Consider the following 19271-nt stretch of genomic DNA (forward strand, 5'->3'; position numbering starts at 1 on the left):
CTTCGAGAAAGTTAATACGCGGAGTTTGTTAATAAAAATCCATTTTTATGAGACTAGAAGAGCGTTTCCGTAACTTAACTGAAAGCAAAGTATGGCAATTTGGAACATCGTATCAGGTGGAGTACTTTTGGCCACAGATGAATGCTATCACACTGAAAACAGCCATTTACAGTCATCTATTAACGCCGATCAACATAATCTCAAATTTTTGACAAAATATCATGACCTATGATCTTGACCCAAATTAATTGGCCATCTAACCGTCTTCTTCACAGCTTTGCTTCATTCCTCTCGGCATTCAGCAGCATACAGGGCTTTTTTAATCGTTTTTGACGTAAGCAAACCTAGGAAAATCTGTATGGAATCTGAAGTTCGCTGATTATATAGTCCTTGATTCAATTTGCCATCCACAAAATTCTCAACATCCATCTCCAGCACCACATTTCAAAAACGTCTAACCTTTGCCTTTCTCTTACCTACGTCGCAAGAGATCTTACTAGTAATTTTAGTAATTTTTTCGCCCTTCCAAATTAGTTGCAGGCTTGACATAGAATTTTTTCTATTACTATTATCCTAAAATTTGCTGCGTCAAATGAAGAAATGAACAATTTTGACCCCTCTTTAGATTTATCACTTTCAACTCCTATGGGTCTATTCTATACTTATCGACCGCTAAAGTGATAAAGTGATAAATATTATCAAACTTAGGGTAGGTTTGTATCAAAGTATTAGCACTTAGTGTAACAATTACAATAAGTCGTTTGTAATTGTTGCACTAAGTGCTATATTTTAACAGCACCTCTCTTGGATTTTATGACTATTTATACGGCTAACTTATTGTAACAATTATAATACCTCAATACAAATATAATATGTAATAAATAATATCACATTATCATTTTAGCGGTAGATAGTCGCCTTGTATATATAATAGACCCGCTGACACTCTGTTTCAGTACACGAGTACAGAGGACACTTCGTGTCATTTAAGATAAATGATGGCAGAGCAAGTCAAGATTTTTTATTTATTTTATAAACTCTTTCTTTCAGCACTAATGTGCATGGTTGCTACGTCAATCCCATACATCTTTAAAGAAGTATGGAAATAAAATATTTTTATTCTGACACATGTATAGCGTCATGGAAGGCGGCCGTGCACAAATCGCGGCTCCATTTACATGGCGGGTGGAGATCGGTTAACTCGAATGATATTTTTTGACATCATTCTTACATACACCCTGTTGATATATTATGCTCGATCTAATTAATATAAACAAGATATTTTCTGACTATGCCGAGAGTAGTGAGCGTAACCGGTTGAAAAGGTTGTTTGATAGCCAAATCACAAGGGTCACGCTCTTCAGTTATGAGATAGTAACGAAAAGGAAAAACAAATGTAATATTCCATTTCCACATCCTCCACATTGTGTATGTATCTGTTTTCAGTCGTTGAAAATTACTTTTTATCTATCCTATCAGTAATTATTGACAGCTGTTTTTATTTGTAATTAATTATGTTAATTTTAGTATTATACATTGTGGCATATGAAATGGGACAATCGAACCCCAATCAGCTATATTACAATCATGTAATTAGTATTAAATTGCAATTTGTTAAGTAGTTTTCAATCAAAATGTAATTCATTACAAATTGAAACTATATGAACGCTGTCAAACAAAATTATCGAGTATTTAAAAGAGGCTCGTAGTAGTCAAACCCAATATTAGTAATAAAAATAACTCTATAATATATATGTGAGGTTTATTGATATATATAACTAACAAATATCTGGTATATTTAATTTTAAATTCTAATGGATTTAAGTTTTGTACAATTACATTTGAGTTGTTTTTTGCGATCCGAGTTTTGCCTCTCCATTAAATTCTCTATACATTGCCACTGTTTTCCCAATATTGACGATTTTACACCTCTTGAATGTAGTATAATTTTTGATTATTATTTAATGATCTATTATTAGGGTTTTGATGATGTATACGATTATTGATTGTATTATTAGTGATAGTGATTTACAAACACTTCATAATTTATTTATTATATTTTTTATTGTGATCCTTGACTAAATAGTTAGGTTATATAGTTTTTACTTACTTTATTGTATTAATTTATTATATTCTTCTTTCGTTTCTTTTTTCGACCATGTCCGGTCCTAATAGGATCATATGGGCCTCCACAGAGTAGAGGTTTTGTATTAACAGATTTTTTTACGAGAAATGTATGTCAACCACTTGCTCAACATATTAGGTCCATACCCTGACAGATACAAATTGAAAAACAATATGTGTACTTGCCAGACCCAGGATTCGAACCCTGGGACTCACGATACTATAGGCCGATGCTTAAGCCGCGCGGAAACCAAGAAAAATATTACATACTTTTATAATAATCGTCACTCAGATTTCAAAAACATAAACGTACAAACAAAATTATATTCGTCGCCAATTTTTAACTAGTGTATACTTAAATAAATGCCATAAACCTGTGACCCACGGCGTTATAGTCCAACGCTTAAGCCGCGCGACCACCGTGGGTTGTGAATTATTACATAAGTTAGAATTAATAATTGTACTCGTTGTCAGTGTGTATTTATCTTTTGGTAAGTGGACATAGTTCCTGAAGATGCCGAAACACGAAACCCGGGTGGCAAAAAACGACTCAAATGGAATAGTACAAAACTTAAATCCATTAGAATTTAAAATTAGATATACCAGATATTTGTTTATTATATATACTCATAAACATTTAAATTAAAATTCCATCAAATACCTTCGGTTGATAGTATTGATATTACCTATATCTAATTGTGTTATAATAAACATAAGAATCAACTTACTGTTTATCTTTATGTAAAAAATATGCATTTAAAAAATATCACCATACATATTATTATCAGTTGCAAGGCACTTTCAGTTTAACTGGTAATAATATTATAGTAACCGAATAATCGGATGGTTTATATTTTAAATTATCATAGGATTATATAGCACTCAGCTTCTCGTGAAGCTCGTTTTAAGGCAGGTAGGGCACGGTCGTTGGAGAAATTTCATCATGAAATTATTTCCCCTCAGTGATTTGGCTCAAGTTTTGACACCCATTTTGCGAGAAACTGGTCGATACGTTCTTCTGATAAACACTTATCTTGTGTTTCGGAAAATGACATACAGGAAAATGTGCAACGACATATTGTGTTTACTTATTGAAAAGTATTATTTTCACAATTAACAATTAATAATGTCCGAAGTCTTCTAAAACCTTCCAATAAATCGTTTTATGGTTTTCAAAACGTTACCCATTACATCCATAGTGCGAAAATACTTAAGCTATATACCTACTAGTAAAAATTTATTTTGAAAATAATACCCGACGGGATTCGTTGAATAAAAGAAATGATTTGTTACCCATTATTTTAAGGAATCACCACAAAATATACTATATATGTATAATAATCATTGTTAGGTACTTAATTAACAGCTATTTTTCAGCGCGTAATGCAACTGACAGCAACGCCATTTTTTAATATATTTTATTTTGTTCAATTGTTGTTATCTTCTAAATATTGTAGTTTTAATTTAGAACTGCGCAAAAGCTCCGTGCGCATGTCAGCCTTAATTTTTTTAAGTATACATAAAATGCTTAAGTAATTATTTTTTGAAACTCCTCAGAAGTACCCGAAAAATGCGTTAAATGGAACATGAATATAAATAACACTGTCGCATTGCTAGCTGTGCAATATAGTCACTATATACCCACCAGTATAAGTTGTCTGCTGAGTGAGGGCGCCACGTGCTAACATTTGACATATCATTTAACATGTTTAGATAGGGATTTACAATCACACTGAATCAGCCCGCTCTATGCATAACATTCAAAGTTATATACTATATTTAATATCAATGAATATCAAAGACGTTGAAGAAAAACTTGATAGATGGAGCGAAAGAAAGTGAAACTGAAAAAGGGTTACGAAGCCTTATTATTAAATTAGCTGCAATTCGATTCGCAGTTTAAATTCATTTGTAGCAAATTCACATTGTTGTCGTCTGTCAAAAACTGCAAGCATTTCAACAAAATCTTAGATTCACTCAGTCAATTCCATAGATTATTAAATGCACAACTATATTACCAAGATAGACCCTTTATAGATTTATATAGACCCTAGATAGACCGTAGATAGACCCTTTATAGTTTAGGTTTAGATAGATAGATTTTAAATAAAAAATGATTTTTGTTCACATGAATCTTAAAGTCATCTGAGAGATGGCAGTTTTATTAAATATTGTATCAATTTATTCTTCAATACTTTCTTAGTGCATGGCTCGACTGCTATATCGTGTATATGTATAAATGGCAACTCGCCCAATAAACTGTTTGGCACCATGCCTAATTCTTGAATCCAATAATCGTCTCAACACATCAGAGGTCAACCTGCGTCTCCCCATTGCATGCTTACAAAAATCCCCATATCACCTGGACTAGACGATATTATCTTTGCAATTTATTATATCAACGATGAGTATTAAAGCTGTCAAAAATGTACAAGCTCCACATTATTTAAATTAAACGAATTCCAAAAATACCTGATATAAAATAATATAAGAATTGCGGCATTTATATTTCAGACATATAAAACGTTAGTCTTCTAGAAGTATTCAGAATACAAATGATCTGTGTGGTATCAAATATTACAATCGCAACTTTTTTTATTAATTTTACATTCACATCACTTAGATTTAAACTAGACTTCTTAGAATTAGACTGTAAAACAGAGGTAGTCGACCTTCTTATACCTACCGCCCACTTTTATATCTCTGTTAATAGGAAAATTTTCTAACCACCAGCCGGTTCCACAGTAATAGTGATTTATAAAATAGCGAAATAACTTAGTGACGAAGCCCACCAAAAGCGGAAGATCGGGCCGCTCACTACGAAGTAGGCCCCCTCCCACCCGCCCATTACCCTTCACCTATGTAATAAGGGGCACGAGAAGCACAAAATAATTATTATTATCAGCGTCTCTCACAAAAAACCAACCAAAATATTATTTTATTTCTCGGCGGCTTGTAGTTCATATTCAGGATGACATAATTCTACCAGCGAAATATCGCACACCCAGCAACTAAACAATGACTTCATTGTTATTAAAATAATGCCAAGACGCCTGTCTATCGACAACGCGTCCAGAAGCGGATAAAATAAAATAGCGCGCGCCCCTTTTGCTTGCCATGTTCAATGGGCTTTGACATATTTGACAACGTAGTATTTTCGTTAATTTGTCCCGCTGAGAATCCAAACAACGCGTGAATTATCGGGCGGGCGGGCACACCGCTTCGTCAAAACCAGTGTGCTCTGCCATATTTGATCACGTTGTATTTTCGATGATTCACATTCTATATGCGCTTCGCTTGATTCATTGTGCCCGGCGCCTTAGAGTTAGAGTTACAGCAAATTAAAGCATATAATAATAATTACTTACCAAATACTTTATATCAGACTTTCGCTAAGTTTGGCAGAATATATTTTTATAAAACAACTTACTGTAGTTAAATCTTTGTTTTTTTTATTTATACTTTGCATACATAGAAGCATGAAGTCTGAATAAATCACATTTAAATAATTAAATTAAATTATTAATGAGATCCCTGAGGCCGATGCTGCAAATCTAAACACTGGATATCTGGCTCAATTTTTGTGAGGAACAAACGAAGGTCTCCTCTTTCGGAAATTTTCAGGCGGTTTATTTCTTCGATCATAATATGATTAACAGTACTAAAGCCTGATTTCACAAGATATATATAAAGTATCAGTAAACTGAATATCATTTCCTACATATTTGGATATAAGACATGCATTTTTTTTAATTTGCCATAGGTTTTCTTCTAGATATCTTAGAATATATTATTATAAAATCTTTGATAGAGTAATAAATAGTCTATATTTCATAAAATATATATGTTATTAAAGGTTACACGAAATATACATTTAATCAAAGATTAGTCTGTTAAATAGTGTTTTATTGCCAGATGAAATTTGAACATAAATGTACAAATTAAAGCTATTACTTCATGAAAAATAGATTATTGGCTTTCTAAGCGTACTATTTTTTTAAATCTCATAATGTTATTCTAAAAAATACGTAAATGTCACATTTAACTCAATATAGACATCAGTAGTTTTAATAAACTATTTCCTTTATTCAACGAATACGACACAAGATTTCAGAATGTAACATTCTATAATATATTGAATATACATCATTACTTGAAAACATCTCATGCATATATACACTACAAAAAATCTTTTTGTAGAAAAAAACGACACCCGAGGGGACTTGCACCTGTATCCGCTAGATTCCGCAATTTCTGATAACGCAATTCGATACGCATTTCATGTAACAACTACTAGTTAAAATCGTTATAATTAGAAGGCCCGTAGCTTAATTGGAAAAGCACACTGGCGCAAATCCAGCTGATATAGATTCAAGTCCCGTCAGGTGTTGTATTTTTTCTACATAAATATTTTTTCTAGTCTGTTCAAATTATGTATGATCAGTAGAATTTTAGTAAACATGTCAACACTGAGTCACGGTTTCATTTTTGACAGCTCGTTTCAAAACGGAAGACAGCAAAAATTTGTCATTCAAATTATTTTGAATTCTTCTACTTCTACACCATGTCCGATCCTAATATGATCATAATATGGGCCTCCACAGAGTGGAGGTTTGGATTAACAGATTTTGTTTTTACGAGAAATGGATGTCAGCCACTTGCTCAACCTATTAAGTCTGACTCGTACACAAATTGAAAAACAATATGTATACTTGTCAGATCCAGGATTCAACTCCTGGGGTCCATGACACTATCGTATCAGGAAATGTGTACGTAAACAGTTCACCGCAGAACACTTATTCGTGCGCCGCAGTACCTGTAACATTTAATCAAATGACGAGTTCTTCGTTGAACATTTCACCGTGGAGTATATTTGTACGTATGCTACAAAATGTGGAGATATCTTTACTAGGTTAGGTTAGGTTAGGGTTAATCTAATTGGAATAGTACTATTTGCAAACTTTCGCCGCATTTTGTAAGATACGTACAAATGTATTCCATGGTGAAATGTTCAACGAAGAACTCGTCATTTGATAAAATGTTATACGAACTCATGTGTCACGTACTGCGGCGCACGAATAAGCGTCCCACGATGAATTGCATACGTACAACTTACATGTAACCCGACACTATAGGCCGATGTTTAAGCCGCGCGGCCAACGTGGACACAGAGTCAGATTTCAAAAATAGAAATAAAAAATTCTAAACATTTAAGTACAAACAAAATTATATTCGTCGCCAATTTTTAACTAATGTATACTTAAATAAATGCCATAAACATTTCATAAAATAGCTATAGTCTAATACCGACCTTAGGTTCTATTATCTATAGTCTACGAATAACCAAATATTATTCCGTGAAACTGTGAACTATTTAGAATAACCCAAATACCATATTCACTATAGATTATATATCTATATTCACTGTAGATTATTTTGAAAACGGAATGTTTCACCAAAAATTAATCATACTGGGGGAAGTTATTCCAATATATATATATGGTATATTAAGTAACTAATGTATTATACATATTATTTTATTCGTCCTGACGTAATGTATTAAAAAAGCTTTTTTTATCTAATGTTGTGAAATGACTTGCATATTATTTAATACATTTTCATATAATATGTGCTCCATCTCCATAGAAGATGACTTTCTCATCAATACGTTTTATTGAAAGATATACTTATTTTGGTAAGTAACAAATAGTAACTACTTATTTAATTTATCCTATTTAAAAATTCACATATATAAATTTTACTGAATAGTAATATATCGAACAATACGTTAGAGATGGAAGAGTTTTAATTCGTATTTTTGCCGATATCTACATTAAGTTAGTAGATAGCTTTTTGTGCATTTATCAAAGTTGGTTATGCCAATTTAAGAATCAGAAATATTTTTAAAACAAATGTTATAAAATACCATTCTTACTTCTTATGTGAGTTTTTGATGTCTGCCAATAAAGCCACACCAATAAAACTGAATAAAAAAATATCATATCTCTTTCGAATTAAATTCTTTACATTTCTCCTGTTTCCCCATTAAAAAAAGATACCCTACAACTTCAACTAACTTACTTCACTTCACTTACGATCCGAAGAAAACTCGCCCTTGCGACATGCTACCCTGCGTCAGACCTTAAGGGTTGTTTCGGCTTGCCGGTGGGGTGATACAAGAACGGTGTATTTCCCAAGAGAATATATTTCCATTATTTTTATAACGAAATTTTTGAAAGCACATATTCGTTTGGAAGGCGACTTTAAAAAGCTTTTGCTTTGATGGTCTATTTAATTGTTTTTTTCACAAACGCGTTTCTAAGTGGTAAGTAACGAAAGCATTGTTTGGTATTGTTTTAACAAAATCAGCGAACATCCACCGCAGGCCAGATAATATAATATCTTTTTAATTGACCGCACCATTTTGTATTTGTTTGAACAGCGTAAAGGCCGTAAAGCATAGTCCAGTCCTAACCATTATTATGTCTGAAAATAAATTCAAATTCAAATTTATTTGTTTTTCATATAAAATGAACATGACAAATTATAAAGTCAAAGCGTTCACGACATTACATAAAGTAAGTGTTAAGGGGGGACATGCTCGTCGAAGGTCAAAATTGAGTTTTTATTGTATTTTCAAACCATGATCCTGGACACTGCTTAAACGTTGTAGATAATCTATTTATATAATTTTGAAGCCTTATTATCCTGTATAGTTATTTTAAACATTTCATGACTGCATAAAGTATTTTTGTTACATAAAATAGTATTCTTTTAAACCTCTCGCTCTAATGTTTTAGAATATAGTCATATTTCGGTACAGAACTGTGCAGTGGCGTTAAGATTTTTTACATTTATTATTTTTTAAACGCATTTATAAAACCATTAGTATAATTTATTACGAGATAATTTTTGTAAAATATTCACGATAAAAAATTATTTTGATAATCTCTGTGATCCCAAATTTGACAAGAATTAGGCATTTTATTATTCAAAAAATCGGCAAGATTAACACATTTGAAGATGATTCTAAAGATATTTATTATAAGCTATGTTTTTGACCATTCAAGTGTGATAAACATCTTATGAATAATGATTGCTTTATAATAATTATTGACCTAAGAAGAAGGTAGTGTTTTTTTGAAATACGCCATTTCTTTTGTCATTCCCTAGTGGTTAAGCTACAACATACGGCCGTAGCCATAAAATGACAAACTATAATTAAAGTAGGGAGTAAAATTATGTTAACGCGCGTGTTTGAACATGTATCTAACCGAATTTTTTTTTATTTTTTTTTAAACGGTACATGTTCAAACACGCGCGTCAATATCATTTTACTCCCTACTTTAATTATAGTTTGTCAATTTATGGCTACGGCCGTATGTTGAATGCCGAAATGGCGTATTTCAAAAAAACACTACCTTCTTCTTAGGTCAATAATTATTATAAAGCAATCATTATTCATAAGATGTTTATCACACTTGAATGGTCAAAAACATAGCTTATAATAAATATCTTTAGAATCATCTTCAAATGTGTTAATCTTGCCGATTTTTTGAATAATAAAATGCCTAATTCTTGTCAAATTTGGGATCACAGAGATTATCAATATAATTTTTTATCGTGAATATTTTACAAAAATTATCTCGTAATAAATTATGCTAATGGTTTTATAAATGCGTTTAAAAATTAATAAATGTAAAAAATCTTAACACCACTGCACAGTTATGTACCGAAATATGACTATATTCTAAAACATTAGAGCGAGAGGTTTAAAAGAATACTATTTTATGTAACAAAAATACTTCATGCAGTCATTAAATGTTTAAAATAACTATAAAGGATAATAAGGCTTTAAAATTATATAAATAGATCATCTACAACGTTTAAGGAGTGTCCAGGATCATGGTTTGAATATACAATAAAAACTCAATTTTGACCTTCGACGAGCATGTCCCCCCTTAACAGTTTTTCACATAGCAATACAGGGTAGAGATGGGAAAACTGGTAGATTTTGAAGACTAAGTTTATTTACTACCAGTATAAAAAAAATACTTAGTATAGAAACTTCTTCCAAAATACTTACTAGTATTTGGAATACTATATAGAGCATTTGGCGTGCGTATGCGACAAAAGTTTCATACTCAACCAAAACTAAAACCGACTCCATATTAGTATTTGAAATACGTATCGGCTCAGGGAACTCAGACCGTGTATCGGCTTCAATAGAATCACTAAAAATACGCTGAGCTCCGCTTGTCGAATAGTCCCATTTAATTTTTAACTTATGAGTTGTTTTTCTGTTAGGTTACAATATTCTTGTTAACAAAAATGAATAACAGTGATTTTTTTTAAATTTTAAATATGTTTTGAGCGGTCATATAACAAGCCTAAGCCTGTGCGTCATCTCACCACTGTGCTGCGACACAAAATTTATGACCGATTATTCATACATTCGAACGCAATAGACTAATAAATTAAAATATACCTATATTCAAGTGCTATCTGGGTTCGCGCGCATTTAATGTCAATAGTGTTGAAAGTCTACCAACTGGCGAGTGCACAGAACAGCGACTCGCGATAATATCATCACTAGTTTTTTGGAATAAGTTTATTAGGCCACACATACTGCGTATGGGTAATTTCATCCGAAACTTGAGTACACAAACTGGTGACAGTATTTCCAACTCACCTCTAATACAGGGTAATGTGAGTAAATAATACAATAATAAAAAAAAAGAAATAAAATTATAAAAATTAAAATATATGTAAGCACACAGAGTGAACTAGGTTGATAGGCCTTATTTTAAAAACTTATAAAACGCCCACCTAAATTCAACCTCACGTAAGTGGAATATATCAATATACATATTTTGTTTGTAAACTTTGCCACTACACAATATACACATTGACAATAATTATTTATGTGAATCTCAACGCACGTCTACTTCTGCAAACATGTCTATCGAATTAAATGTAATTTGAACTGTCCACATCGTACAAGTTTACGTGTTTTAATCAAAATGACATTTTAAAACACCACGTTTTGCTAGTTCCGATGCAACTTATAACAAAAACCTCAACGTAGCCATACCTGTGTCCATATGCAGATGTTTTTCATCCATGACGAAACACAAAATAAACATTTCGACTGCTTAATCTTCAAACCAGCTAACTGCACTTTTACCAAACATGAGATTTTGATGACACTTTGTTATAAATCATGTTTTCTCACACAACATGTCAAACTCCTAAACCTATAAATAAATGCGTTATCGTTCTTCACACAAAACACCCAACTGCAGGTGCCTAATTTCCAACATCGAAATAGAACAACTCCGCATCAACTTTCTTTATATATAAAAGAGAACCTAAAATGGTGTATTAATAAATTCATAGTCCAGCTTACTTGTAAAAATAATCCAAGTGTATTTTTGGAATTGTTAAATCTCGCTCGATAGTTAAAATATTAAGTTTTTCTCCTTTTTTTCTATCTACATAATATCAAACGATGTTATCATTCACCTTTCTTGGCCGGCAGTGAAGAGGGAGCATTTCAGTTAAATTCTTTCTTTATAATATTGTTATTATAATATTTATGAGATCGAGTGAAAATACTTTCAATTTGCAAATGGAGTAAGCCGGGCTGTTGATTTTCATTTTAAATGTGTTTTAACAAATATTTATAAACAGTTTAATCCAACTTTCAAACAGTTTTCTTATAATTTTCGTTTATTTATGGGTCTTATCTCAGTGTGGATTTCGTAGGTATAATAAATAATATATTAACTTTATAATATAAATTGAAAGGTATATACAACAATATAATATGTGTACCTACATTGATTCAGACTGTTAAAATTGAATTTATAATTCAGTATTTTAAACAGAATGATTTTTAATATAAAGTGAAGTGCTACTAACTACATATAATGAAGGAATTTTAAAACATGCAATATTACCTTTAACATTCAAAATACTAAAAACTGAGCTAATGAGATTTGAACGCACAACCATCGGTATCTGGACTAAAAACTTCACAAATTAAGCCACCAACTTAGGTACATAGCCGACTTTTGAAAGGTTATCATAAAATATCCTAAATACTATGTAGGTACCTATCTGGCAATAATCTTTTGTCATTTTAAATCAAGAAATTAACATTACTATTTCCAATTCCTAGATAACATCAGAATGTTTCCAAATTTAAATTTTTACGTAGCTATATACCTACATTTTTAATCATTTTTAATTTCATTCAAGAATTGTTATGCAGTTTTATTATGACGATGTTACATTCAGTCTTGAATAATAATAATATAATTAAAATTCTTCTTTCATTAAACAATGCGTAATCTAAAAACATTATAAAAATAATTAGTTTTTAAATTGAAAAATAAACTCATCATGTTATGAACGTTCATTGAAGGCTCTTTCATCTTAGTAGGTGCTAGGTAGATATTTTTTCGTGTTATTTTTTATCATTGAAGTATAGTATACTAGACTGGGCAAATTATAACTTGAATTGTCATGGCCGTCATGGCGCTGCGATATATTGTGAAAGGATTGCCAGTATTAGGAGACCTTTTCGCCCTACAGATTCAGAATGTGAATATCGAATACAATACCATAGACAATATTATTTTTCCAAGCTGTCGGAATATTTTTAGTTATATAGTAACACTGAAATGTCAAAGAAATCTATCAGTCATTGCATCGACTTTATCTATAGGCCCAGTGAACTCATTTTGTTTTTTTTTCGCAGTAGATTTTAACACGACTTTACACAAACTTGCAGCATGCACAAATAATGAACGTCAAATAATTGTAGGGCGAAGGGAACGAAGAGGAAAAGGCTAGGGAGGATTGTATTTCTCGAAACGGCCACGCTTCACGTTATTCTTGCCACAGTCTATTTAGATAAGTTAAGTGAATTTAATTTTTTAAATTAAGTATGATTTGTTATGAAATCTGTTATAAATTATAACTTTTAGAAATTGTGTTGAATTGCATATTTCCAGCAGTGTAGCGCACGTCTCCAGACATATTTATGTTACAAGCAATAGTTTTGAGTCACATGTATATAAAAAAATATATTGCTATGAATTGTGCACATGTTAATAATACTGAACTACCAAAAAACATATTTTGAAACTCTGTTATTTCTGGCAATGTTGGAGCTGTTATAAGTTAGTATCTAGAACAGTGGCGTGCAGCGGGCAGGTCGGATTTTAAATAAGCCCCGAACAAAACAAAACATAATATAATGCAATTATTTACATTTCATATGCAGTGTTTGCTTTAACAACCCAGTTTGATTTTCTCTCTAGCATGCAGCTTATAAGCTACACTGCTATATTATCAATTAAGTACACGGTAGCGAGGCTAAAAGCTCTGTTTACCTCGGCGCTAATAATAATGCTATCTTCTGTTTTTGATAAACTATTAATTTCAGAACATTAAAAAAACTTATATACTGACATCCACTAAAGTAAGTTTCAAGCAATCACGTCGTTTTATTAAGAATATAATTCAGTTGTATTTCATTTATGTTCTGTACAAATTAGCTGTAGGCAAAGACTATCTACCAAGTGCGAGCTGGCCAAATTCCAAGAAGGCAAGCGATATTTGCTATCATATGTCACTACTTGGTTATTCGGATTTGTTATGCTGCTGAAAAGAATCGAACGACACTTGTACAATTTATATCTGATAAACCAGTGTTTCTCAACCGGGGGGTATATCAAACCACGATCCAATTATTTAAATGAAAACAAGTAAAATTAGGAAGACGTTTGCACAACATAATTTTAACATAACATGCCCATTTCAAGATATCTGCTTATGCAGTGCGTCATCTCACAGTTTATTGTGAGTAGTACCGGAAATAGATGGGTATACACGGCTCGAAATGGAACGGAACGCACCGGAGCGCCGTTCCGGCTCGTGAAATTTGTAAAATTATCGCTCCGTCTCGTGGAAAAAATATGTTGACCGTCTGAGCTAGATAGTCCATAGAATAGAAAATCTGACACACTTATTTTTATAAAATACACATACGATTTGATAACTATGTAAATATCTTTAGAAAATTTGTCAAGCGCTCCGGTTCGTAAACTTTTCCATTCCGAGCGCTGGGTATATATATATAGCATTGAAATCGCGTTGTTCGTGGAGCATTTCACTGTGAAGTAAGTGGTACTCGTGGTACAAAACCCTAAACAATCTATTTACATAAGTTATTAATGTACATAATTGTATATTAATAATATTATGGTATTAGTTAAAATAAAATACAATACATTTTAGTGTTCATTCAACACTAAGTATATAACAAGAATCAGGACCGCTATGGCTTAGTTAGTGTTTTTTTAAAACTTTTTTTTTTAATTCGTGGTTATAACTTATACGTGTTCTACAATAAATAATTTCAATCTATAAATTTGTTAGTACAAATAAACGTGATCTCAGTTCCATACGGCCATCCGATACAACAGCTCACGGTAAACTGTGATACGGCGTTACAATATACGCATTGTGGCAGTGGAAATCGCCTAAACAGTTGGAATTTATCGGGAAGTGTGATTATGTAAGGTGTTTTCTTCTATAATCTATACTCTATAGAGTATAGACTATAGTCTATACCTACTCTATAGAAATATGGTAAATATAGAATGCTTATACATATTATGTAAATATTTTGAGTCTTTCTAAAAGTTTTTAAGTCGTAAAACAAACAGGATATTTTCTATAACTTTCATAAAATTAACATATTTTATTGGTACATTTATAAACCATGTAATTTTTAATATTTTAACACGCTTCACATGTTTTATAATTTACAATTCAATGATTATTATTTATTACTTCTGCGGTACACGTTGGTATTACACATGCAGGTACAAAGCATGTTTATTTTTCACTCTCTTAAATCTCGTAGGTTCTGCTGTTGAGACATTTATGCCTGCTATCATGAGGGGTGGTTTCAAATCCTAGCGTTCTAAATAATTTTAATTTACATGCGTCTGTTAATTACCAACGTGGTCGCAGCCATGATCTATTCTGGGTCGGAACTGTTTCCTCGTACCAAGCCTATCAGGCACCATTAGCGAAAGGTGCAAGACTAGTCAATGCGCTCCCCAAAGATATGGACATTTTCAATGCTGTGTATTTTGTTTTTTAAATTTTATTTTACTTTAAGTATAAAATTGTTACTGTTTTTTTTATTTTTCTTCTTCTTTCTTGTGAGGGTTATATTAAATTTGTTTTACCTAATGTAAATCTTATGTTGTGAAAGTCTTGAATTTTGATTTGTTGACCCATTCGCTGCGGACCTTTTAATTACTATTTATTTACCACATTTAAATAACATGCTAATTTTATCTAATGGTCATCTGATAGGCAACGCACCAGTTGCGTTGGACGCAGCGAATTGGTGTCTTTGACGGTGTCTGGTTTTCTTAAACGAATAAATATATAAATATACACAGTTTACCTCTTTCTCAATACAACTAATGCAAATCAGCACGGTAATGCTCGCAAAAGACATTTTTTTAAATCGTTAAAATGACCATTAAATGTATTGTGAATCTATAAAAAGCAAAGAATTTACATACTGCGGAGTGCTTAAAATACAGTCTGTTCAGTGGTGCAAATAAGCAATACGCTTGAACAATTTCAAAGAAGTTTTTATTAAATTCATCGCGGCAATAGATCACCCGAATACTGCCCTTTGAATTAATATCGCCCGAAATAAATTATACAATTTTGGACTCATTTCTTATAAAATTATTTAAGCCAAATTTTTATTATTAACAGTGAATATTTTCATTCGTAATTATATTTATGTAGAATTACAGCATTCGATCCGAAGCAATTCTTTTAAAGATTTAAAGCTTTCAAGTCCCTATCTACTTAACTAATTTAATTACTAAAAAATAGCATCAATTTATAAAAAAATATGTACATAATATTATTATTTGAATTTAGTAGAAGCATTTAAGTATTTTTATACCATGTCCGATTCTAATGAGATAATAATATGGGTGGAGGTTTGTATTAACAGATTTTTTATGAGAAATGGATGTTAGCCACTTGCTCAACCTATTAAATAAATAAATAAATATATATATAAATATACAATTTTTGCAATACATCAGAACAAAATATTAGATAACAATGTAAATAATTACAAGATAAAAAAAACTTTTTATATAAGCAACGTTTTTAAATTTTCTGTTGAACCATATAAACTTGAATAGCTTAAACGATCAAAAAAAATTGTACTTGTCATGTCATATTGATTTCCATAGTAACGCACGTATATATTAATAATTTAGTTGCTAGGACCCCAGACCCCAATAATGGTGTCGAAATAACTTTTTATACAAAACAGAATTAACTGAAAATGAATTCAATTCTACTTAAAGGTGGCTAAAAGTATTAAAAAATGTATTGGCATCGTGTTCTGAAATATTCTAAAAGTTTCAAATGTCTAGCTAGTCGGGAAGTTAGTTAAAAATCGATTGCAAGATTTTTACCGGACAAAGAACCACCGGACAAATTAGAATACGAGCTAAGAAAAACGTTGTAAAAATAGCATCAATTTATAAAAAAATATGTACATATTAACAATAGTCCGATCCAAATAAGATCATAATATGAGTGGAGGTTTGTATTAACAGATTTTTTATGAGAAATCGATGTTAGCCACTTGCTCAACCTATTATATAAATAAATATATACTATATATAATTTTCGCAAAACATCAGAATAAAATATTAGATAAAAACAATGTAAAAATTACAACAAATCGGACAAGCCATAATCATGGCCCCACTTCCTGAAGCGGGTCCCGGGTCCAGAATCTATGGCAAGTCCTCTTACCCATCGGCGGTTTTAGGGCAGCGTTCCTCAAATAGTATTCCGCGAGGTAAAACGAATGGTAGGTATTCCGTGTACCGTTAGTTTACGGTACTCCTCATCATAATATGAAGCACTCATCGTGACCAAGGCCTGAACAAAAACGATGCATAAGTGCGAGTGAGAAAGTATTCGGTACCCTTATAATCTCTGCGACACGCGCTAGAGTAAGATAAAAGGTTTACAGATCTGGGAGATGGTTTGCTACGGTGTAGCCGGCAAATCTTAGCTTATTGCATAACTAAGCGTCGATAACCGTGTTGCTAAAATTGCTATTTTTGTGTAAAACGTAAAGTCAGTGGTAAATATTTTTAGTTAATTAAGTAGAAAAGATGGTTCTGTGTGTTGTATTAAAATATGGTAGCCGTACTGATAAGCAAGAAGATGGTATTACGTTTCATAGGTAAGTTGATACAAGTTCGTGATAATTTATTTGTATATTATTATATATTTTAATATCAGTGACCTTATGTTTCTTTAAAATAACTTTAATTATGGACATCTTTACCTAATGGTTGCATGTTGACCGCTTAAAAATACTATATAACGTAAAAAAATAGAAAATTATATTTTAATTCTGAGCGTCTAGTGCGAGCACTTTGAGCGAGCACTAGCGAAATGGTCTATGGTCTCGAACATTTGTAGACGAATGCGTTTGCTCGCCCACAAACCAAACGCATGGCACGCGGTTTCATTTAGCAATGCAACGGGTGGCGTCTAGATGTATCTATAGTCTACGGTCGTGTCTCCTCGCCATATTGGATAACTCACGAAACATATTAAAAGTGTCCACGTTGTAAGGGCCTATAACCATCGCATTCCGGGCACTGGACTTTACCGGTTAAGTTACCAATGCACTCACTAATTACGATCACGATATGTTATTTTAAACTCTGGTAAAATCATGCAGGTGTGTTTTTATTCAATAAAGACTGATTTACCTTAAATATTGTGTATTTGAATAAAAAAAATACCTTAATTAAAAATTATTAGCAAGTGCAAGGTGCCAACGTTAAAAATGAAATTTATAAAAATCCTGACGCCGTCTGAGAACCAAGGTTGGTACCACGTCTTGTTAATACCTACCTTGATTCAAAATAAATTTCAAAATAATACAGCCGCCAAAATTTCTTAACGCCTGGAATGCGATAGGAATCGATAGGATCCAATTCTCATCTATTTTAAATACCTATCTATTATTTTTTTCTAAAAGAATGTTTTAATGCCATATAAAAAAAATGGCAATGGGCTGGACATGCCGCTCAGCGAATGGATAACCGCTGGGCGAATGCTGTCATAAAGCGCTACCCAAAGGACACTAAACGACAACAGAAACGCCTAAAACCCGCTGGATAGAACTCATAAAGTACCGAATTGTACCGGATGTAGGTACGTGGAAGCGAAGAATTAGGGACCAAGAAGAGTGGAGAGAGCTACGGGATGACGGGGATCCCGGTTCATGAAAATGATGATGATGACATAGGTAAATAAAATGTATGTATTCAATAAACACAATATTATATTATATTATATTATATTATATTGCTGAAGCATAGGCTTGTTTTGGCTTACGCCTAGTTGTTGTTTATTGGCAATTCTATTTACATATTAGCAATGCAAAATGCTTACATCAGGCGTTTATAGGAAAAACAATAATAATCATCAGATTATTCTGTCTATATTGATGAGTGTGATGAGTCACTGATGACTTTGCAATTAAATTGATGTTTTCAAATTTTCAAAATAGATGCAGACAATAATTAATAACTATCATCGATAGCAAAATATTAAATGATCAAACGCAAAGATTTTGAATTATACCAGATTATGAAGCCTACATAATTTGCGTAATTGGTGACATTAATTCACAACTAGCAGGCGACCAATACACCAACCATGGCTTGGTGCAATGGGCGGTGTCGCAAGTGTTGCAATGGTAGTATTATTTTCAAAATTACCGCAACTCAATAGGTATATAAAATTGTCCTCTCTAGCTTCAAGCAGGTAGCGCAACCATCCATCACATATCTCGAGATAATTACCAATCGAAATACGATAACATATTTATCACTTTTATTATATTTTTGTGGTTCGTGCTGACTAGTTATATTTGCATACTTAGTCCAAGCTCTTCATATTTTCAGCTATGCCAACAATCCACGATAGCTTTAAAATATTAGATTATTTTTTTACTAAATGGATACCTATTTTTATCATTATTTATG

The sequence above is a fragment of the Rhyacophila brunnea genome, unplaced genomic scaffold, assembly GCF_057557595.1.
Source record: "Rhyacophila brunnea isolate RB1 unplaced genomic scaffold, BYU_Rbru_1.0 scaffold_12, whole genome shotgun sequence".
Lineage (NCBI taxonomy): Eukaryota > Metazoa > Arthropoda > Insecta > Trichoptera > Rhyacophilidae > Rhyacophila > Rhyacophila brunnea.